Source organism: Anolis carolinensis, chromosome 3 (genome assembly GCF_035594765.1).
Source record: "Anolis carolinensis isolate JA03-04 chromosome 3, rAnoCar3.1.pri, whole genome shotgun sequence".
NCBI lineage: Eukaryota > Metazoa > Chordata > Lepidosauria > Squamata > Dactyloidae > Anolis > Anolis carolinensis.
Window position 1 is genome coordinate 151,054,981 of NC_085843.1, and position 24,443 is coordinate 151,079,423.

Genomic DNA, 24,443 nt, shown 5'->3' on the forward strand with positions numbered 1-24,443 from the left:
AATGGAGATGAGCACCAACCCCCAGAGTCAGTCATGACTGGACTTAACGTCAGGGGAAACCTTTACCTTTTATACTGAATGAACTAGGGAAATTGCAGGCTGTGTGAGGCCCCATCCTAGTTTTCTTTGGAAAGGAGTTCTGGAACATAGTAGCAGTCCCCAACAAAACCCTTTAAGGGGTGGCATGTGATGTTCCTCAGAAGGACATTGAACAGAGAAAGGGGCACTCTTCAACCAGTACAAAGCATGGCTGGGCTCACATAATTTAATATGTTCTTTCAGATAGCCTTTGCTTAAGTCATAGAAACCTGATGAGTTCACACCAAGACTGAATTATCTCTGAGGGCTCATCTACACTGACCAATTCGGTCAGTTGGAACCAGTTTAGCAGATATTGGTTTTGCTGTGCAGATGATTAGATGAACATGTCTAGAACAGGTTTGAGGCCAAGCAAGTGATCACCCAACAATGGAAGCTGGTCTTGAACCAGTTCTAGAATCCACACTAGCCATAGTTTAACAGCTGCAACAGAATGTGGGTCTAAACCAATTATCTGCTGATGTGTGAACTAGTGCTCCAGAGGCATATGAGGTGTGTGTGTGTGTGTGTGTGTGTATGTGACAAAAGCAGTGGAGATAATTCCCGCCCAGGGCATGAATTGGCCCCCTGCTGCCAGCTATGTCTTTTTGGCAGCTCTATTCCTTTCCAAAGTTTACAATGTGCTCCAGTGCAAATAGGTGTCTGCAATGTTCTTTGCATTCTGTGGGTAGATTTTGCCATGCAATTTGGTTTATAATTGGGGTTCACTGAAGCACATTAATAGACTTTTCTTGCTTCCCCCTGGCTTTGCTTGATGCACTTTAAAGGCCTTAATTCACGTGCAGCATGCTTTGGCAATGTGCATTTCGTAACTACTGCTATTTGAAGCTAGCTAACATTACACTAGATCATATGATCACTGTAGATGTGCCTTGAATCTTTTGATATAAGAGAGTCATGTGCTTTGTGAAAACAGTTCAATTACTTATTTTACAGTTATCCTTGCTATTAAACAGGTAAATTTGTTCAGGTTTGAAGAAATAGTATTATATATATTTCATGTTCCCCATTCTTGTCAAAATGAAAGTTGGAATTCTGAATTTAAACTCTCATGATTCAATTTTTCACAACAAAATATAATATTAAAACATGGTGGGTTGAATATTTGCTTCAAATGGGTTAACTTTTAAAAATACATCTTCATTATACACCAGTTTTCTTGAGTTCTAATTTCACTCATCGTCAATATAGAGAAAATTCCCAGAACTCTAGCTGTCTATGGAAAACCCTGTAAATGCACCAGAAGATTCCTGTCTTTTAATCTTCATCAAGGGGGACATTGAAAGAAGTTCAAGCATTTTACTGTGCTGCCTATCTCCACATTAATGTAGCATTTCACAGGTTTTCTGCAATAACCATTGTTGGGGCTTCTCATAAGAGTCCTGTAATAGCCATAAATATTCCTCAGGAGGGCCAGAGAGCCTCTGAAAGGCCTATAATAGCTATCATAAATGAATAATAAAATGTATAAAGGACAAGCCACACTGAAAATGGCAAATGAATATGATGACGTGTGTGCGTCTGTGTAGTACGTGAGCTCATTTGACTTTTATTATTCTCAGAAATCCCAGCTGTTTTTAGTATATCAGCAGGCTCAGAGGAGGCAGTATCGTTTACATTGTATGCGTGTGGCACAGAAAATGGAACACGGTGCTACAAAAGATTCTGAAACAAATTATATGTTAGACAGACTATAGCAGTCAAATCTCAGGCAAGGAATGACAATGAATTTTGTGATTTTTTTTTTGCCTCAGAATGGAAATTCAGAGCTACTTATGTAGATGCTAACCTCCAGTATGGGGCAGGATAAAAGCCTTACATTCTGAGGTCCTTCTCTCATGTTTGATAAAAGAGTTCCTTCCTTTCTCCCTTCAACTAGTCCTACTATAGTCTCAATGTTTACCCAACACATCCCAATTATTTATAGTGTTCTCTGGACTTCAGTTCTTTCCATTCCTATTTGACCATTATGCCATCGACATCATCTATGTTGTACTGATTGATTTTTAACATTAATAAAGTGATTTACAAACAAATTAATATACATTCAGAGAAAGGAAAGATAGAAAAAGAAAAGACGATAAAGAGAAAACAATGAGAATCAAATACATATAACTAAAATACAATATCACTCTGACCCAACTGTAATAAAATGCTATAACCACAAATGCACAATTTCATTCTACCATTCCAGAGGCAGCTAAATAATACCATGAACAACTGATAACTACCATCATAGATAATTACATTGCCAGTTTATTTTATTGCTCAAAAAAGTCCACAGACGTTTCCAGTCTTTTAGAAAATCTTCAATTGGCTTAATCATTTAAAACTAACATTATTTTGAAAATGTGTCTAATTCATCAAACTTGGCAAACTATTCTTCTATTGATGGTGGTCAAGTCCATTTCCATGTTTCAAATGCTGTTGCCAAGTATTAAAAAAGTGATTCATATTTACTCTCCAATTCTTTATCCAATTTTTCCCCTTTCCAGTTTAAAATTTGAAAGAACAGATGTTTCATTATCTTTTTCAGGAGTTATAGTATTAATCGTTTGTTTTGTTTTAAAACCCTAGTATCTGGAGAAGAGGGCTTCCACTGAGCCAAGAATAGCATAGGAGTGCTTATTTAAACAACAACCTGTGTCAAAGGACAAGCAATTATACAGATCACCGCCCTGGCTTCATAGACCTAGTAGAAGCAGGTTAAATTTTCTGTGCAGCTATTAATATTTATGCACAGAAAACATTTTCAATACAAAACAATTTATTTCTTTGCACTTAGATAGAATCTATCATTCCATTCATGCTCAAAAAGCTCAAAAATAGTCTTTGTAAACTGAAAAGCCACAAGCATTGTGACCTTTGGAGAATTTGAGGTCTTTTTTCAGGGGGCTATATTTTTTAAAAATAAAAATGAGCACATAATATTATAAATAGTGAAATCATTACCATAGTTGCACATTGCTTTTAGCTTGTGCCTAAAGTCAAGACTGCACAAAATTCTGAATAAGGAACTTCAGCTTTACTCGCAAAATGAAATCTTGTACACAACATCAAAGGTCATATTAGAATAGCCAAAGGTTTGTGTGCTATCTCTTCTTATGGCATCATATCCTTCTTACTGACATTGGTCAACTCTGCTTTTTCTTATTTCATTGTCAGCAGCGAAGATCCTGGTTTTAAACCAACCAACACAGAACCTAACAAGAAAAATCTAGTGATCCAATGTGATACATAGATGTTGACTTACCTTTCCGTTATTGATTTAATAAAGTATATTGTAGTTGGGACCAGCAATTGGATTTGAACCCTTTAAATTCAAGTTTGCATGTAAAATTCCCTATGGTTCTTAAATACATTTTTCATTCATCTCTGCTGTAAGACAAAGGGAGTCATGGAAGGGAATCTGGAATCACCCATGTAGACCCTTGTATAAGTTTCTAAATAATCTCTCTGCAATGACAGAAAAAAAGTGTGATGTCATACATTTTGTCTGGATGAAGATAATGTCTTCATTGCTACAGTTGAGTTTCTCAAGTCAGTTCTGCTAACTAGAAAAAGCATTATTAGAATTTGTTTTACTTATCAGTTATGCTTAACAGTTAAGCTAAATATAACATTGTTTAAACCTCATTTCTTGCTTATAGGCATTTATTTATTTATTTTTGCAGTATTTTTACCCCACCCTTCTCACCCTGTAGGGGACTCAGAGCTGCTTACAGAACCCATATACGACAAACATTCAATTAACTATACAATTAACAAGGACAGACAACACAACAGAGGTAAAGACAGTTTTTCCATCTTATTCCTGGCATCTTGTAGTCTGTGCTCAACTCCGGACATGGGGGTGCTGTCACTCCAACTTCTATGCCGAGGAGCTTTCCTCCAATGATGTACTTAAGGGTACCTTTTTATTACCTCCCTGCCAAAGGCAGTACCTATATATCTACTTGCATTTCTGCTTTCGACCTACTAGGTGGACAGGTGAGCTGGTACTAACAGCAGGTGCTCACCCTCACCTAGTATTGAACTGCTGACCTTTTGATCGGTAGGATTTTTCTGCAGCACAGCGGTTTAGCCTGCTGTGCTAAGCCCAGCCCCTTTCCACATATTCTAAGACTTAAGACATATGAAGAACCCTAAAGTTATAAACTGGCCAGTCAGCAGAACAGAGCTACTAAGCTTTGTTATTCAGGGTGATATGTACAACAGACAACTACATGAAGTGGTTTTTACTACTATTTTTGCCTCCGAACAGAATGTTTGAGCATTGTTAGAGACCTGGCTCCATCTTTCTACATAGAACATCAGCAAGTGTAATCATTTGGCACTTAGGGAGCCATGGGATTTTGATAACTTTAGTAACTAATTCAAACTATTTATTGCTTAGGTATATTTGACTTGCCCCTATAGAAGGAGTTTTTGCAGTTCCATCATTTGTACAGGCATATTTTATTATCACACAAGGGCATTAAAACAGGCAGCCCCGTATTTCTCCCGCCTGCAGAATTCTGAAAAATGTAGCTTGGGAAGGCCAGGACCTCTGTTGCTGAGGTCCTGCCCTGTTGTGATAACACTGAAAGTAAGCAATGTGTTCCACTTTTTCCAGAATGTAAATGTTCCTTTGGCAAATGGATGATCAAATTTAGCTAGTTCTGTTAAAAAGGTAAGAATTCTAACTGAAGGGTTTTGTTCTCCAGCCGTATGTTAGTTAGAATGACAACAGTGACAAGAAGCAGAGGTGATAAGACCTTTTTGGAGTGGCATGGCATAGAAGCAGTACTCCCATCCTAGTACTTTTCCCCTGTCTAAACCAGAGAAGAAAAGTCACCTTCAACCTGTTCCTCTTTTCCTCATTCTTCACCTTTTTTGTCCCAAGTAGCATTCAACAGCAACATGAGGATATTACTGTATATGCATGTATTTGACTAAGTTTCTGTGGGATCACTACTTGTGTATGTGTGTGTTAAGGGAAAAAACCTGGTCAATTACAACTCATAGTTGAGTAATTAGAGCAATCAAGGCTAACAAGCTTGAACCACTCCCTGAATGGGGTATATTTGGGAAATGTTTGTAATGTCTTTTGGGGGATTTAGTGAATACTTGCTGAGAGCCTACTATGAAGATGCATGAGTTTAATGCAAGGAACTTTATGTGAGTTTTGTTGCTGGAAGTTTTATTGTGTTTTTTTTTTTTACTCTGCCACCTAAGAGTAAATTTTTGATTTTTCTTCCATTTTCCTGGCTTGTTTTCTTTTGCTCATTGTGGATACAACCCGTAACAGAGGATGCCCAAAAAAATGCATTGTGCCCATTATTTTGGGTGCTTTAGATGGACTGAAATATAATGTCTACTTTAAATTATATAATTTTGTGCTCTTCGTCAATTTGGACACAGGAAATGGATTGGATCACACAGACCAACACACATTTTGCTGTCTCAAATGTTAACTCTGTTTTTGGGCATATTTGACCTGCTGATTCCAAAAACACCATCTATTTTTCCTAACAGCTCTAGTTTCTGAGATACATAACATATGTCACCTACTAGTCCCCATCTGCTCACCATAGAAAATCATGATAACCATATCTAAGAAGCTAAAACTGATGCAACCCAAATGCAATTTTCTGAATTATACCTCCCAAATGACCACAGGAACAGGCCTAAAAACCAAGACAACAAGAATTCTTTTTTTTTGGGAAGGGGGGGGGGGGGTATCCGTGATTGTTTTTAACAGAGATCTACTGTAGTCTCTCTGAGTCACAGAGCCCATTCAGTTATACAACTCATTCCATGAACCTACAACTTATGCTTCAGAATGTACATATAATCCTGTTTATATTCCAGTTTGTGTTTGCATATCACTTAATCAAAACATTAACAAATGAATATTATTTATCATTCTAGAAGTTCAGAATAGCCAGCAAAAACACAATATGTTATTTGTTTCTACCCAAAAGGTCTTGCTTTTAAGTTGTATCCATCATCTACTTATCTAATCTGAAATGAGTTTTAACTGCTGCTTGTTACGTATTAGCAGATTTATTCCTTCAATTACTGTCACACAATTAGACAAAACTTACAATAGTCAATTTGCTCAAAGTCATTCATCTATCAATTTGAAATGATATTTTACGGGGTTTTAATGTTTACAGATCTTACACATATCTTTTGGTTGCATCACTAGGGCCCCTTCTACACTGCCATATAAAATCCAGATTATCTGCTTTGAACTGTATCATATGGCACTGTACACTCATATAATCCAATTTAAACCAGATAATGTGGATTATCTGGATTGTATGGCAGTGTAGAAGGGGCCTTAGAGTTATCAAAATGATATAGTTACAAATTTTCAGCTTTCTGTATTTTTCCTCCCTTCTGTTCTTATGTAATTTCTATCTTTTTTCCCAATATACAGACTTTAGAGCTTTAAATTTAGCAAAATATACAGAAAATATGATGCCTAACCCAATGATGCAGGGTAATGCTGTAGGCTATGAATTGCCAGTATACCATCTGAGGCTGTATTATATTTGATTATGCAAGTGAGCCTTATCTTATTATCTTCAGTGAATCTTTCAATTTTGACAGAATTTAAATGCTTGTGGGCCTAAATGTATTCAAATGTTTTGAAAGAGGAATGTACATTTTAGTAAAAATATGAATAATTACTTTTGTTGGGTTGCCAAGGACTGAGAGATTTATTTTAGTCCAGATTTAATTTTCCCATTGGCTCAATGAAATAGGAGTTTGGGTCATTTTAAGAATTTCTTTAGTTATTCAATCAATACTTTTTTAAAAAAACCCTTAAGCTTATTTCGTATCTTCTTGTTTTATGTGCATGTGTTCCTGTTTCGTAACATATTTTGTTACTTGTTTTTCTTTCAATATGTTGTTACTACTCTTAATTATATATTTATTCAATATTCCCAAGGTTTGTTGGCTGCTAGAAACAAAATTAAGGTCATATTTAAATAAAAATGAAGGATGACACACACCATGATTCACAAGAAATTGCCTCATCTGTTTTTACTAAGAAAGTTATAAGCAAAGTCGAGTATTGATAGTTTGCTTAATAGTTATGAAAATCACTACTTAGTGATTTGGTTTTGTAGACGATCTGTCTCTTTTGAGAGGAACAGAGCAAGATTTGCATTTGCATAACATGTATACACTTGAAATATTCTCATTACACTTTGCAGAAAGTTCTTATTATTGAAGTGCAGCCTTTTGAAGAGAATAGGGACATTACTGCATGAAGTCCTAAACGTATGTTCTGGTGTTGCAAACATGTCATCACAGACAGGCAGAACACCAGGATATCCACTCTTCCTATCACATTGGCTAAAAGTGCTTTCCGAAAGTTGACCATGCTTTCAGTTTAGCACACCAGCTCAATTTAATTTCTTCCAACCCATGTTAGTGTATTCTGCTGTGACAAGAGGAGGGTATAGTTATCAGTGCCAAATCCTGTTTTGGACTTCAGGGGCTCGGAAAAGCTGAACCGTTTCAAGCAAATCAAACGAAGTCTTGGAAACAGGAAATACTTATGCAGGAAATCCGTATACATGCCAATAATAACTTGCATTTTTAAAAAAATATAAAAGGAAGGTAGAATGACTGCTGCTTGGGAATGGGCAGGTGAAGCAGAAGAAAGTGATGTGCACAACACACCTATAACAATATATATTCTCCCAAACTCACTGCAGCAGCACTTTTGATTTATCACATTACTGTCAACATTGGAAGAAAGCACCTTCTGTGCCCTATTAACAGGAGCCCCCTTTATAAAGAAATGGACGATCTAATGATTGCTTGCTAATTTTTTTAAATGAATATGAGATGATGATGTGTGATCGGGAGCACTTTAAATTATTTTTTGGAAGTTGCTATTGCATACCTTATCTATCAGAGGACATTATGCCACGCAGTCCCCCCCCCCCCATTTCTAGACACTTTTCAAACAGTAAGGAAACGATGCATGATGGAACCCATCCTACAACACAACACTTTCCCCTGTGTCCATCATGCCTTCTCAGAAAAGGTGTCAGGAAACACCTTGTTTTCCTTTCATTTCTCCTTCATAGTAATATTGGCTTTCAAAATTGCAATTCAGCTAGCTTGTGAGATTGGGAGGAAGGACAGGAGCTAAAAGAAGAGTGGCATGCAGATCAATGCCTCCTCACTCCTTGGGAGTCACAGGATTGGAAGGAAAGGTCTAGTATCCCCAACGTTTTTCCCCAAGTATTTTTTTTTTTAAAAAAAGAGTGAGTTGGAACTGCACTTGCTCGTGTGATAAATCTGAAAATGGATGCCAAGAAAGAACAATGTGTGATGGGATCTGAGAAACTATATGATTTGCTTTCTAATGCAAGAAGACATAATGCCACAGATATATGACATTCCCTCCCCCCCTTCCCTATGAGATATCATTCACATAATAATCTTCCAGGTTATAAACTAATTCAAAAGAAAAGAAAGAAAAGAAAAGAAAAGGACCCTTTCTAAATGGTTGGAGGGAGGTCCCAAATGAGAGATATTTTACCTGCTCCTTAGATTTCCAATCACTCAACAGAAGTTAGTGACTTTTTCAGAATATAGCATTTATTCACTAGAGCCAAGGCAATTTTACCTCTTTGCAACATTGGCCTATAACTTTCATGGCAGGAAGCAGACGGCTACTACCCTAGGGTATATGCCAAGGAGAGAAAGGTAGGATGTGTGTCAGCCTTTCATACAGTTTACTGTTACAGCTGTTTCCCTTGAGGAAGAAGGCTATGAGGTACTGTTTGCTTCACTGACCTGCTCATAACTTTAGGGTTCTTCGTATCTCTGAGGTGCTACCATAAGAAGAAAATACACAAAACAATGAACTAAAAACAAGAAATTCAAAGAAAACAAGACAAGAAATAAAAATGTGATGCTACAGAGAGGAACAAAGCATGCACACAGACAAAAATGCCAATGCTGCCAAGGGAGAGCAAAAAGGTGAATCTCTTGCTTCACTCAGAACTGACACACGTATCTATGACTCCAGAGCAAAACTAATAATGCACAGCTTTTTCCATTGCAAAGAAATAGAGATATATATGAATACAAGCAGATACTTTTACAACACTGTCTTGTCTAACTGCTGTGATAGTGTGCCCTTTTCTGAGTGAGCCTCATTCCCTTTTGTTGAAGAGGTAGCACTTGTGAGAGGAAAGCAATAAACCAAACGGAGAAGAAATACTATAGTACAAGACAGGAAATTTCTTGCCTACTCCAGTGTTTAAATGCTTCAATCCAGAGACATCTTTCTGTCATTGTGGGGAGTACTTATGACCATTAGAAATAATGCCTTTCACTTTTTATAAATGCACAATTAAAAATGGCAGGGGGGAGAGAAACTAAATTTGCTTCACATGTGGATCATACAGGTGAGTGAGCTTCTTAAAGCTCCCTTCAGTGTAATTTGAAAATCATGCAAAACTTTTTATAGCTTGAGAAACAAAACAATGCAAAGAACTGTGCCAAGCCATTTTGATTTTTTTTTTGAGAGATTTTATGGAGGCCAGGAAGGGGTGTGTGTATGGGTTTAACAGTCTTTTTAGCATTACTGCTTTTTAGGGCAGATACATTCCATACAGGAGCCCTGGTGGCAAAGTGCATTAAAGCACTGAGCTGGAGACCGAAAGGTCCCAGGTTCAATCCCCGGGAGCGGCGGGAGCAGCCGCTGTTAGCTCCGGCTCCTGCCAACCTAGCAGTTCAAAAACATGCCAATGTGAGTAGATCAATAGGTACCGCTCCGGTGAGAAGGTAACGGTGCTCCATGCAGTCATGCCGGCCACATGACCTTGGAGGTGTCTACAGACAACGCCAGCTCTTCGGCTTAGGAATGGAGATGAGCACCAACCCCCAGAGTCAGACATAACTGGACTTAATGTCAGGGGAAAACCTTTACCTTACATTCCATACATTGCTTTGTTGCCTACCTGGTGGGTCTGCCATTGAACTAATTTCATAGACATATTGTTTCTTTATACTTCCACACAACTTGTGGCCAGATGATATATGAGGATATGGAGAAGTCCTCTGTGTTGTGGGTCAAAGGGAAGGATTCAGTACATGCCATCCCTGAAAATAAGTAGGAAAAGGCCTCATAGAGCTGTGGGAATGGGGCTGCAGTGACAATGGATCATTAAGAATGTCATTGTTTTGGGGAAAAAATATTTCTTACAATATGAAAGAGAGAAAGCAAAATATATGACCTCATTACATAGGCTAACATTTGGTGGCATGCACCAATTCCTCTTTAGTTTTGCCATGGAGCCCACCAGCTCCCATCCCACAACATATCTATTTTTAGCAGGTCTCCATGGCAAAACTGAAAAGGAACCAACATATGCCACCATGGCATAGAGATAAAAGGAGGAGCTGGGCAACGGATGCTTCCCCCCATGAGATATGTTAAGGGAAAAGCTAAGCAATGTGGGACGACAGATTCCCCCCACCCCCCACTGGACATTGCTGTATTCACCACACATTCCAGCAACAAATGTGATGATAGAAGCAACTCTCTTCCTCAGACCAATGATGCCTTAAGAATGAGTCAGAAAAAACTCAGTCATTGTTGGATTATAGTTCCCATGAATAGTAATAGTGAGATAACTCAGAGATGGACTAAAATAACTTCTGGAGAGATTCTTTCTTTAGGTGTTCTCTTCATGGCTGAATCTGTCAATGTAAGTTTCTTGCAGACTTATTTTTTAAATCAGGTTTTCTCATTTTAGTATACTGAATTTGGTATAAATTCTCATCAAAAAGAAATGGAAATATTATTCATCACCTCTGGAACGTGCTGGGAATAATTGTGGTTGACTACAGAACATGACATAATAATCTCCTTTCAATATTTTACAGTTTATGTTTTACTGAAGTCCATATTGGTCTCTAGCTAAAGCTTCTGAATGTTGTTTAATTCAAAATGTTCAAAAATTTGTCTCATTCTCAAACATTTACATGACATCTTAGATCCCATCACAAGAAAAATGGGGTGTATATATTCAACAGACAAAGGTTAGTTAAAGGTTTTCCCAAGTCCCAAGACTCTGGGGGTTGGTGCTCATCTCCATTTCTAAGCCGAAGAGCCGGTGTTGTCTGTAGACACCTCCAAGGTCATGTGGCTGGCATGACTGCATGGAGCGCCGTTACCTTCCCACCTATTGATCTACTCACATTGGCATGTTTTCGAACTGCTAGGTTGGCAGGAGCTGGGGCTAATAGCGGGTGCTCATTCCACTCCCGGGATTTGAACCTGGGACCTTTTAGTCCACAAGTTCAGCAGCTCAGTGCTTTAACACACTGTGCCACCAGGGGCCCCTTCAGCAGACAAACAAATCTACTTATTATTTTTCTCTTTCTACAAATTAGAGCATTTTGACATCACCAAGAACTAAAGTTATGCCAAAACCAAGAATTAATAGTAGCAGCAGAGAATTTCAAATGACATGAGTAAATGAACCAAGTCACTTACTTCAAGGGAAGTCAGAGCCATATCACCATATATAATATAGTGAATTGTAAAGGATTTAAGCAGACTTCAAAAATGTGACCTCATGCTTGGACAGATTCTACATCATACTAAACCCTGCCCTCCCTTTTATATTTATGGCACTAAGTCATGTTCAAAGTAGAGAGCATAAGGTGTACTGAGGTGGGATGGGGAAAAAGAAATGACAAGAAAACTTATTGTCCCCATGTCTATTTACAGAAAGCCTAATGGATCCTGCACCCTCAGAGAAATAAAAACTCAGTAAGGTCACTGGCCTCCCATTAAATGAAGTAATGCCAGTGAAACAAAAACAGGGCAAAGAAAAATAAGTTTGTCTCCTTCTACAAAAGTAGCCATATACTTTTGTGTTTTGAAAAGCACAAGAAAGAGACAGCTGGAGCGTTATAGCCCCCACAGAAAGTTAGAGATTGATCTTTATGGCTACTTTAGGATTAGTTCTGATATCAAGAGGTTGAGCGGGCATCCTCAAGTCCTAAAGCTCTTCAATTTATCATAGAGGTTGGCATTGTGTGCCTATTGGCCAACATCAACTCTTGAAACCAAAAATTGTCAGAAAATAAATTTATTATAAAAGGTTTTTTTTAGTTTTTGAGAATTTATATGCATATTAAACAATTTTGTAGTCAATAATAATCAATAGCAGAAAGAGGGGAGAATTTAATAATAATGGTGGGCAATTTCAAGCACAGTTATAAATCTATTTTTAATATTGTTTTATTGTTTAAATATTGTTTAAGATGCAATGGATTCTTCTTTATTTCTCTTAGCCCCAATCTCTTAGCTCCTTTATTCTTTCATTATATCATTATTCCATATTGCCTATGATTTTTTTTAGGATTTTAAATATTTATTTATTAAAATAGTCATACATTTATACGTGTTTGTTGCACACAGGACAGTATTTTCATTATCATTTCTCACATAATAGCTTTTCTTTAGGGGTTCACAGTCTTCTGTTTGAATAGGACATATAAAGGTATCATCAGCTCTAAATTAATATCTGTTTTTTTCTTGTGTACAGTCTTATAGAATCCTTTGTGTTCATTTTTAGTTTATACTTTTATATTGGGATGTCGAATCACTGGTTGCCATTCATTAACAAAGTTCTCTAATTGTTCTTCTCTTAAGAGTACAGTTATTTTGTCAATTATTAGTAAATCTCTAATATATTTTTCCCATTCTTCTAAGGGAGATATCTCTGATGTTTTCTAATTTCTAGCATATACTATTCGAGCTGCCACTGTCATGTAAAACAATTTTTCCCAAATTTCTTTTCCAGTTCTTCATCTGCCATGTTCAAAAGATACATTTGTCATTTTAAAGTTTGTGTTTAACATCTTTTCGAGATATATACATGAATCTGTTTCCAGTCGTTTTTTTACTTTGTTGCACATGCCTTTTTCTTTTCCTTATTTCCAACATTTGTCAGTACAGTTGTACATCTTTGTTAATCTCTCTAGAGGGAGTTACTGATGTAGATGCATTTTGTATACATTTTCCTTCAGGTTTTGGCATGCCATGTATTTCATTTTTCTTTTCCATGTCTTTTCCCACTGGGCCATTTTTATCTTTTGTCCTATGTTTTGAGCCCATCTAACCATCGAGTCTTTTACTACTTGCTCTTCCATGTATCAAGTCAGTCTATTTTTGTAAATATATGATATACATCCTTTTGGTTTCTGGAACATTGCCACATCAAACCATATTTTTACAGTCTGGAAGCCCAAGGTTCTTTACATTTCTCATGCAGCTGTCTATATAGAAGCCAATTGCATTTAGGGTCCATTTGATTCCATTTTTCTAGAGATATCATTTCTGGGTTTTCTAAGTACGTCTGGATCAGCTCCCTGTAGGGTAACCATTTCCCTTGTAAGATGTTCTCCCTTTTTTAGTATACCTCATCTGGATATCAGCTCTGGTGTCTTTGTGTAAATTTGTCTGATCGCATCTCCCCATATAAGCCATCGCAAGCACTGTGATAATTGGAGGAGGCCCTGCTCTCAGTCCCACCCCATTTCAAATACAACTGGGGGGAACGAGAGAAGGGGCCTTCTCCGTGATCATTCCCTATCTCTGTAACTCCCTCCCAAAAGAAATAAAAACAGCCCCCACCTTCCTCTCCTTTAAAAAACTCTTGAAAACACAGTTATGCACTTTAGCATATGGAGAGGAGGAGGACTAGGATACTTTAAATTAATTCCATCAGATTGCTGGTGAACATATTTTTATCTCAGGGCGTCTATGACATATATTAAGTAAATACCTATGACAACCAAGTTTAATGTATTTTAGTTGTCTTGCAGGGTGTGTGTTTTAATATGAATTCATGTGATTAGTGTTATCTTGTCTATTGGATTATTTTATACTGTTTTAATTCCTTTGCTTTAAGTTTACTGCTATTGTTGCTTTGATTTTGATGTGTTTGTATTTATCATATTGGGCATTGAATATTTGCCTTTTTCTGTGTGTAAACTGTCTTGAGTCCTTTCTGGGAGAGAGGATGGACTAGAAATAAAGTTGTATTATTATTATATTATTATATTATAAATTCTTTTTTATATCTGTTCTTGGTGTTGAAAATTGGTCTCCAAATATAATGGTCATTAAATATGCCTGTTGGTTTGGCCTTTAGTATGTACAAATATGCATACCATCCAAATGGGAGATTTATGCCTTCTAAATCAAGTAGCTCATTGTCTTCTAGGATCACCCATTCTTTAATCCAATCCAAACCGCACACATGAAAGTAGAGTTGTAGATTTGGAAGAGATAAGCTGCCTCTTGTTTTATCATCATTTGTCATGGAACCAAGTCCCAGGGCTGAATTTCCAAGCCCTGGACTTGGAGTCATAACATAAATAATCCTGGAAGCACCTGGCAGAAGAAGATAGAATGAGCCTGGGAACTCGGGGTTGAAAGTATAAACAATTATAATTGGTATAGTGTGTGGGAATAGTAGAAATGTGATACAAGGGGTGGGGTTTGATGATGATATTTGCGTGTGGTGTTACGTTGCATCAGAGGTGATAAAAATGATTGTATGTAAACATTAGGTCATTCTCGACTTTTCCCAAAGTCATGTATTCTTCAATAAAGATTGGATCTGAGAGCAGCTATCTTTGATCTGCGTTCAGACTGGTCCTTTGAAGTGAGCGTGACAATTAAGTCGAGAATCCCGTTCTCACCCTCCTGCGGATTCGCAGTGAAGTGATAATGAATGAAGAAGGAGATCAAAGCCCAAATGGAGCAGGGAGGCCTTTGCCAGGGGCCCGGCCGTTGGGGGAAGAGACGCTGCAAGCCATAGCTTCCTCTACGGGGTACCCCAGGCCGAACGGCGTGACCCAGAGGATTCCCAGAGGAGGAAGAGGCGTTTCTGCGGCTGCAGAAACCAGTTGGGGATCTGGAGGAAGCATGCCGGAGACCGTGGCCCTGCGGTTATCCATCCTGGAAACTAATTTATCCAGGCTGTCGGAAACCGTGGGGAGGTTGGTGCCACTATTGGAAGAGAATCTCCAAAAGGAGCCCACCCGATATGGTGCCGAGAGAGAGCCAAGTAAAGAAGGAGATTGGAGCCAGAGGGGCCAGCGCGCCTCAACGCAGAGCCCCGTGGAGGCGAGGGGTGAGGGGGATGAGGAATACTGTCAGGAACTGGAGTTCCGAGACAGAATAGCGCGCGAAGTGGAGCGCCAGCAAGCTCTGGGAACTCTGAGGCCGCCAACTCCAACAGAACTTCCAACCCCCCGAATGGGCGTCGGGGTGGAAAGACCACTGGGGCCAGGGATCGGGTCCAGTGGATTAGCGGACGAAGGCGGAGAGGAGCCGGAGATTCAGGAAGAGGAGGAGGATGTGCCGTACGACGAGGGAAGGCGAGGTGCGGCAGCTACAGCGAGGCCCGCATTCGGATGGGTGGAAGGGCCAACAGCAGCGGCAGAATTTCGGGAGCCGCGCAGAACGACCGCCGGAGTGGGGCGCGGCGTGTTCAAAGGGGCCGTCCAAGGAAACCCGATGCAACCCTTCCCCATGCCTCCCAGACAGCATCAACGGGCCACAGAATGGATGCAAAGGAGGGAAGATCTCAAACTGGAATACGGAGGGGAATCATCTGAACTGAACTTTTTCCTCATTAGCATCAGAGGATATATGGAAGACAATGCACACACATTCCCCTCCAAAGCAAGCATGGTTCGGGCCATCGGCAACACACTAAAGAGAGGAGCGGCCAGCTGGTATGTGCAACTACATGCCAGACGCGACCCATGCCTGAGGTCAGTGCCCCGCTTCCTCGCCACACTGGAAAACCGGTTCAGAGACCGGCTAGAGCAATTGAGGGCTCGAGACCAGCTCAAAGGAATAAAGCAAAGGGACAAAACGGTGCCTGAGTACGCAGAGGAATTCCTCCATCTCGCGGAAAGGGTACCAGAGTGGTCCGAAGTGACCAAAGTGGAGATATTTAAAGAGGGACTACGCCCCGAGGTTTTTAGTTGGGCAGCGCACAGAGACGACCCAGAAACACTCCAGGGCTGGATACAACTAGCGGGGCGCGTCGAATCCACCCTGGCCCAAGTAAAGCGTTTCAGGGGCGGCGGCGGCCAGCAAAGACCGGTGGCGAGAGGGCGAGGAGAAACGAGGAAGCAGGAAAGGCCCGGAGGGAGGCCGGGGATCCCCTTCAAAGGAGATGACAACAAACCCAAGCCGGGATGCTTTGTATGTGAGAAGACGGGCCATCGAGCAGCAGAATGTTGGGCCCGGAAGGGGGAGCCGCCAAAACCCTCAAAGCCCAAGCCAGCAACCGGGAGGCGAGCAGAGGAGGAGGTGCGAGCCCCAGAATCTTCGGAAAGGCTGGTGAGTCGAGACAAACGCATGCTAGTAGTGCCAATCTGGCTATCGGGGCTAGAGAATCGGGCCACCTGCAGGGCATTCGTGGATTGCGGTTGTTCTAGGAACATTATAACTCCGGAACTAGCAGGAGCGCTGAAATGCCAGCAGACGTTGCTTGACTCCCCGATTGCATTTTCGCAGCTAGATGGATCAGTTGCTGCTGGGGAAGTATCTACAAAGGAAATACGGGGGGTCCCATGTAAAATAGGCAAATGGGAAGGAAGAATATCCTTTGTGATAGCCCCTATTGCCACATACCACGTAATACTAGGGATCCCATGGCTCGAACAGGCAAATCCCGAAGTAGATTGGAGAGGAAAGAGCCTAGCATTTAAAGAACAACAGACGCAATGGGAGATAAGCAAAATAGCAGGAGAGGAGGACGAGGAAGATGAAGCAGGTGAAATAGACCCACAGCTATTGCCACCTGAATACAGAGACTTTGTGGATGTTTTCAATCAGAAAGAGGCAAGTAAATTACCTCCCAAGAGGAATATAGAAGTAGAAATTGAAATAACCCCAGGAGCAAACTTACCAAAACCAAAAGTGTATCCCATGTCTGTTCAGGAGAAGGAGGAATTGAGGAAATATATTGATAAGAACCTGGCGCGAGGCTTCATTAAGCCATCCAATTCTCCTCTCGGAGCCCCAGTGTTATTTAGGAGAAAGAAAGACAACTCCCTAAGATTGTGCATTGACTATCGAAATTTAAATGCAATTACTAAGGACAATAAATACCCTATGCCCTTAGTAAAGGATTTAATTACCGTATTGAAGAAAGGGAGCATATTTACTAAACTTGATTTAATTGAAGCATATCATAAATTAAGAATCAAACCTGAGGATACTTGGAAAACTGCATTTTCCTGCGCATTCGACCATTTTGAACATAAAATTTTGCCATTTGGGTTAAAAATGGCGGCAGTTGCTTTATGCAGCTTATAAATGAAATACTGCACCCATTGTTGTACCGAGGGGTATTCATATTCCTTGATGATATATTGATCGTGAGCGAAGATAAAGAAAAGCACGTGGAATTGGTCCGGGAAGTTTTGCAGAGACTAAGGGAAGCAAAGCTGTATGCAAAACTGTCCAAATGTGAATTTAATAAAACTCAAATTGACTTTCTGGGATATCGGATATCTCCAGAAGGGTTAGCTATGGACCCGTCTAAAGTATCAGACGTAAAAGAATGGGGAGTACCCCAAACAAGGAGGCAATTGCAATCATTTCTGGGGTTTGCAAATTTTTATAGATCGTTCATAAAAGGCTTTGCGCAAATAACCGCACCCCTTACTGAACTTTTAAAAACAAAAGGGAAAGGGGAGACAGCAAAAGTGAAAGCTCCTGGCGCCAAACTGAGTTGGACGCCAGAATGCCAAAAGGCATTCGAAACCCTAAAAGGATGCTTCACAGAAGAACCCGTCCTAAAACACCCCGATATCCGGAGCCCTTTCATAATCCATTGCGATGCCTCAGACTGTGCATACGGGGCAGTACTATTGCAAAAGGATCAAAATGGGAACTTAAAACCTTGTGGATATTTGTCCCGGAAGTTCAGTGAAACTGAAAAATGTTGGCCCATATGGGAAAAAGAGGCATTAGCCATATTAAAAGCCTTAGAATGCTGGCGACACTTCCTCGAAGGGAGCGGAATCCCATTTGAAATTTGGTCTGACCATAAGAACCTCCAGTATTTAAAATCTCCTCGAAAATTGTCCCCCAAACAAATTAGATGGGCACAATACTTCAGCAGGTTCGATTTCCAATTAAAGTTTTTCCAAGGGAAACAGAATGTCTTGGCTGATGCTCTTTCACGCATGCCTCAACACGAAGGCATAACCACAGCAAAAGAGGGAACAATATTATCTGATAAACAATGGGGCTTAGCTGTCAGGACAAGAGCGCAAACCCAAAGAGAGAACACTGCTATTATTGAATTCGACGGGGAAAGTAGTTGGGGAAAAGAACTGAAACAGTCATACGAAGGAGATCAGTGGATCGCATCCAACGCAGAAAAGGGGGAGCAGAAGGGGGGATTTTGGTTTGTGAACAAGAAACTGTATATCCCAGCAATATTAAGGATTAAGATTTTGCATCGTTTTCACAATAACCAGAGCGCTGGTCATACAGGAATTACAAAAACAACAAAGGCAATAGCAAAACATTGTTGGTGGCCAGGAATGAGAAAGGACATAAAGAATCATGTTGTTCAATGTGATGATTGTGCCAGAAATAAATCGAGAGGAGGGAAGCCAATGGGATTATTACAAACAGTAGCAGAACCTACCAGGCCTTGGGAATGCGTAGCTATGGACTTTGTGGGGGAACTGCCGGTTAGCAAAGGACATCGTTATATTTGGACAGTATTAGACCTGTTTTCTAAACAGGCCCACTTTATAGCACTGACAAAATTACCATCGGCAGAAAAACTAGCTGAATTATACATAAACCATATTTACAAACTTCATGGATGTCCCAGTAGAGTGGTCAGTGACAGAGGGGTTCAATTCACAGCAAAATTTTGGGAAAAATTCTTGGAAATGCTAGGAGCAGAAAGGAGTCTAAGTTCTGCTTTTCACCCCATGACAAATGGGGCAGTAGAACGTACTCAACAGACACTTGGGCAGTTCCTTCGAATGTACTCTAACATGAGACAAACTGACTGGTCTAAGTGGCTGGCTTTCGCAGAACTAGCTTTTAATTCGACTATACATTCAGCAACAAATAAAACTCCCTTTGAAGTAGTATGAAATACAGCCTCTGCCCCAGTTGCCAAAATGGACAGAGAATGAAGAAACAGGGGCAGGGAAATGGAAAACTCAAATGCTAGAATGCTGGAGTCAAGTGACTGCATCCTTAAAGGAAGCACACAAAAAGTATAAAACATTCGCAGACAGAAAAAGGGTGGAAGGCGATAAATTGGAGAAAGGAGATTTAGTGTGGTTAAGTACCCAAAACATCAAATTGGGGCTACCTTCGAGAAAATTGGGCCCCAAATATATTGGACCATTCAGAATACAGGGGGTTATCAACGAAGTGACTTTCCAGTTGGCATTGCCAAAAAGTTTAGGGAAAATACACCCAGTATTCCATCGCAGCTTACTGAAAAAGTATATGGGTACTTTGGACAAAATGGACACATAGAGTTATTGTTTGATTTATTTCAGGATTGTGATGAAAGAAGAGCCGAAGAGGAGGACGAAGAAAAAGAGGGCGCCATGTCATGGAACCAAGTCCCAGGGCTGAATTTCCAAGCCCTGGACTTGGAGTCATAACATAAATAATCCTGGAAGCACCTGGCAGAAGAAGATAGAATGAGTCTGGGAACTCGGGGTTGAAAGTATAAACAATTATAATTGGTATAGTGTGTGGGAATAGTAGAAATGTGATACAAGGGGTGGGGTTTGATGATGATATTTGCGTGTGGTGTTACGTTGCATCAGAGGTGATAAAAATGATTGTATGTAAACATTAGGTCATTCTCGACTTTTCCCAAAGTCATGTATTCTTCAATAAAGATTGGATTTGAGAGCAGCTATCTTTGATCTGCGTTCAGACTGGTCCTTTGAAGTGAGCGTGACAATCATTAAGTATCTTCATCTTTACTCTTGTTTTTTTCCCCCCAGCCCAAATAAATTTTGAAATAATTTTTGCCAAATTTTGAAAAAAAAATGTTGCTGATTATTGGAAAGTTTTGAAACAAAAATAACATGTTTGGTAATGTTGTCATCTTAATGGACGATATCCTCCGTAGTAGGGAGAGCCCTCATTTGTCCCATTCTACTAGTTCTTTTCTAATCTCTCTCCATACTCTTTCATATTTATTTTTGAATAGCCCTGAATTTTTCTTTGTAATGAATATTCCTAGGTATTTGGCTTTCTTACAATATTATATTCTGTATTTTCTTTCCGTTCTTTTTATTATTATTATTCTGTCAGGTTCTTTGTTAAAAATTGAGCTTTCTCCTTGTTTACCTTTAACCCAGCTAATTCCGAAAAGTTTGTCAAAGTGATATTTAATTCTTTCATTGAGAATATTGACTAAGATTAAACTTCTCAGAAATATTTTTTTTCTCCTGACTCCCTCAGACAACCTTTGGAGAATGCAACCTCTCCCCACATCTCTGTCAAAGATATTCAGAGAAACACCCCCCCATGTTCACAAAGGGGATGGAGATTATTCTAGTTCGGACCTATGAATGAAAACAAAAATAGCAAGTTGCTTGCAAAGTTAATATTGATGAAGGCATTGTACAGTCTATTCCTTTCAAGGTTTGGCTGCTTCAAAAAATGTGAACCCAGGTTAGGGTTGGGTCCTCCTATGGGAGGAGGAGGATTAAGTATAAATGTGTGTTAATTGCTACAAACTTTTATGAAAAAGGTAACATATTAATATGAAACATATTTTTAGTACCAATTCTTTGGTTCTTGTAAAGGGGCACATAGACAAATACTATAATAGTAATTGTTGTGGACCAGGTTCATAGTTTCTCCAATGATTTAGAAGATGACTTCTCTCTCTCCATAAACTAACTGGTATCATTCATTCAGTCTGTCTATGTGGGGATGGTTGGTTATCATATGTGTGATGATATTACAAAGTGTAAGATACAATATTGCTGTTTTATATTTTAGGAACAACATAACTTTCTTGAAGAATTTCCATTCCAAAAAAATTCCTGCAAATCCTTAATTTCCATAAAAGTTATGGAAGTCTATCTATTCTGAGCTGGGCAATATCATTATTGTAATACATGGTATTTTTTTTATTTACATTGCCTGAACACATACTTATATATGCATTAGCATTATTAATATTATTGATGGATGTGTTTTTTTTCCATTGCATGTATTCACCTTAAAGACCACTTAATTTAATTTAAGTCCAGTTTCCTTGCAGAGATTATTAACTCTGGGCTGCCATGAGCATAAAAGAGAAAATTATGGCAGGCTTCTTGCAGCCTTGTTTGAAAGGCTCTATAACAATCCTGGGGGAAAACTGAATGTGAGCTTGCTGGCAGAGGCTGAAATGACTTCCTATTGTGCCTCCGGGTTGGTGGAAGTTAAGTGGCTGGGTTCCTCTTCCTTCAGCCTTTGTTCCAGGGAAGCCTCAGGGAAAATAAATGCCCAGGCTTTGAGCCTGAACTTTCCAAGTCTGATAGCAGCTCAAATTAGACTTCTAAAATGGAAATTAAATGAACTGAGGTGTATGTGTGTGTGTTGGGGGGGGTGTCTTTCTCAATATTGGATATGAAGTTGAATCTCAAACTTCCATTATCAGTGTAAATAACATGGAATAATTTCTTAAAGGATGTATTTCCCATGTTGAGATCTTTGCAGAATTGGGAGTTAGAAGGCTCTAGTTACCTGCAAATATTTATTTATTTATTTGCCCCATTTATACCTTGCCTTTCTCACTCCGAAGGGGACTCAAGGCGGCTTACACATGGCACAATTCAGATGCCCCAAAACACATATAAAATCAAAGCTTAAAATATTAAATATTTAAAAAATTTAGACATAAAAAATTAAACATAACAACAGTTAAAAATCACGCCAACCAAAAAATCATGGTCTAAAGCCATTCCAAGGTCTTTATACATTTCAGACATCCATTCTTGCACTGCACAGTTATCCAAAAGCTTAATCCCAGAGCCAGGTCTTCACTTTCCTTCTGAAGGCCAAAAGGGAGGGGGCTGACCTTACATCACTGGGAGGGAGTTCCACAGCTGAGTGGCCACCACCGAGAAGGTCCTGTCTCTTGTCCCCGCCGGCCATGCCTGTGAAGCAGGCAGGACTGAGAGCAGGGCCTCCCCAGATGATCTTAATCTACGAGGTGGTTCATAGGGGAAGATATGTTCGGACAGGTAAGCTGGGCCAGAACCGTTTAGGGCTTTGTAGGCTAAAGCCAGCACTTTGAATTGTGCTCAGTAGCAGACTGGCAGCCAGTGGAACTGGCATAGCAGGAGGGTTGTGTGCTCCCTGTACTCCGCTCCAGTGACCAACCTGGCTGCCACCCATTGGACCAACTGAAGCTTCCGAACAGTCTTCAAAGGCAGCCCCACGTAGAGCGCATTGTAGTAATCTATTCGAGATGTAACTAGAGCGTAGACCACTGTGGCCAAGTCAGACTTTGCAAGGTACGGGGCGCAGCTGGTGCACAAGTTTTAATTGTGCAAATGCTCCCCTGGCCACCGCTGAAACCTGGGGTTCCAGGCTCAGCGATGAGTCCAGGAGAACTCCCAAGCTGCGAACCTGCGTCTTCAGGGGGAGGGTGACCCCGTCTAACACAGGCTGTAACCCTATACCCTGTTAGGCCTTACGACTGACCACGAGGACCTCTGTCTTGTCTGGATTCAATTTCAGTTTGTTCACCCTCATCCAGTCCGACACAGCGGACAGCCAACAGCCTCCTTAGTGACAGGTGGAAAGGAGTGACAGAGCTGGACATCATCTGCATACAGATGACACTGCACCCTGAAACTCCAGATGATCTCTCCCAGTGGCTCCATGTAGATGTTAAACAACATGGGGGACAGTACTGAACCCTGAGGGACCCCACAAGACAATGGTTGTGGGGCTGATCAGATGTCCCCCAGTGACACCATCTGGGAACGACCCTCCAGGAAGAACTGGAGCCACTGCAAAGCAGTACCTCCGAGACCCATCCCTGCGAGATGCCCCAGAAGGATACCGTGATCGACGGTATTGAAGGCCGCTGAGAGGTCCAGCAGAACCAGCAGGGACACACTCTCCCTGTCCAGTTCCCGGTGTAGATAATTGACTAAGGCGACCAAGGCTGTCCCGGTACCATGCCCCAGCCTGAGGCCAGACTGTGCCGGATCTAGATAATCAGTGTCTACCAAGAATGCCTTGAGTTGTGCCACCACACGTTCCATGACCTTGCCCAAAAAGGGGAGATTGGAAATAAGCCGATAGCTGTCCAATTGAGTGGGGTCCAGTGATGGCTTTTTCAACAGCGGTTTGATCACAGCCAATTTAAGACTTGCTGGAAATATGCCTTCCCAAAGGGAAGCATTCAACATCACCTTCACCCACTCGGCCAACCCCCCTCTGGTTTCTCTCACCAGCCAGGATGGGCAGGGGTCTAGGATGCTAGACGATATACTATAATGACTTTAAAAAAATCTATCATGTCCAATGGAATTTGAACTTAACAAGTAGGTCAAACTGGTTTGTTCATCTGAGAGTGGAAAAACTCTTATTGGCCTGGTATATTTCATTTATTTTAAAAATTAAACATTTTAAAAACATTACAAATTATATATGCACCGTTTTGTATAATATAGTTTTCAAATACACAATTTGATAGGACTAAAATGAATTCCAGGGATAGACCAATACACCCTAAGGCAAGGGAGTAGATAATGCCTCCTCCAATTCTCAATGGCACGGTAGCTTCAGTTTGATAGAGGGATGGCATCTTCCACTGAACATAAAAGAAGTAGGCTCACTCTGGGGATGCAGTGGGAACCACCTAGCACACAGCTGTGTTTGATCACTTTGTTGCTGGCACCTATTATCTAGAGGAGTGAGGGTTCATCATCTTTGATAGCTCCCTTAAAGTTTGGACTACAATCTGGAATACAGAAGCTGCCCCACTGTTCACCACCACTTGGAAGAGAAACATTCATTTAATCAAGAGAAGAAAAATTTCAATTTTAATTTGAACCATTGGATCATTGATCACTGATTATCCAATGAATTTCTCAGCTCAACAGAAATCTATTTTCTGTGACCCAAAACAAGTGATATTGAATGGTTTGGTTGCACACAGGGGAGTGCCTTATTTTCTGACTGAAAGTTCTCCAAAATGTATCTGTTTCTTCAATGATGCATGAAACCCATCCAGAGCAGATCATATATCCAACTTCCAGTC